This window comes from Lactuca virosa, chromosome 5 (genome assembly GCF_052849685.1).
Source record: "Lactuca virosa cultivar CGN04683 chromosome 5, Lactuca_virosa_CGN04683_v6, whole genome shotgun sequence".
NCBI classification, from domain to species: domain Eukaryota; kingdom Viridiplantae; phylum Streptophyta; class Magnoliopsida; order Asterales; family Asteraceae; genus Lactuca; species Lactuca virosa.
In genome coordinates this window covers 308,802,706-308,803,385 of record NC_136430.1, presented here as the reverse complement: position 1 = coordinate 308,803,385, position 680 = coordinate 308,802,706, and the positions used below count along the sequence as shown (strand labels likewise).

Sequence of the window (680 nt, the reverse complement as noted above, 5' to 3'; positions counted from 1 at the left end):
CATTTCCCATTACTGAAATAAAATTGTTGCTTGCTTTGATCTTCTTCATTATGATGTATGGGGGAAATATAGAACCCCTTCTCTTTCAAAGGCCTTTTATTTTTTTGACTATAGTTGTAACATCCCCCTCAGACACGTATCACAATATTGTCCGCTTTAGGCTCATGGCATGAAAACTTCCCAAGGGGTCACCCATAACTGGATTGCTCTCACCCGAGCACGCTTAAGTTCAGAGTTCTTATGGGATCTGCTGCCCTCATGGCTTTAAAATACGTTGTTACAGAGAAGGTATCCACACCCTTTTAAGGAATGCTTAGTTATCCTTCCTAGCTGATATGGGATCAATTGCAGTTAACATGCCCGCCTTTAAAATATGGACCATTTCTCGATTTGTAAGTGTCATCCTTGCGCAGGGGCCATGCTAATCTTCTCTGTATCGTTCCAATTTTATCGGATGTCCCTGAAGGCGAGCATGTTAGTTGGAACTGATCCCACATTGGTTGGGAAGGAGAACTAAGCATTCCTTAAAAGGGTGTGGATACCTTCTTTGTAACAACGCATTTTAAAGCAATGATGGTAGTAGATCCCATAAGAACTCTGCAGTTAAGCGTGCTCGGGCAAGAGCATCCAAGGATGGGTGACCCTCGAGGAACTTTTCGTGCTGGGAGCCCAAAGCGGAC

The 680-nt window shown here is 43.7% G+C and overlaps 1 non-coding gene across 1 annotated transcript; it reads right to left on the bottom strand.

Annotated features, from left to right (window-relative positions):
* Window positions 1–367: 367 nt before the first annotated feature.
* LOC145118251 (U6 spliceosomal RNA) lies at window positions 368–471 on the bottom strand. The gene has a single exon (XR_013713211.1). It is a non-coding gene; the product is annotated as a U6 spliceosomal RNA (small nuclear RNA).
* Between the last annotated feature and the right edge of the window lie 209 nt (window positions 472–680).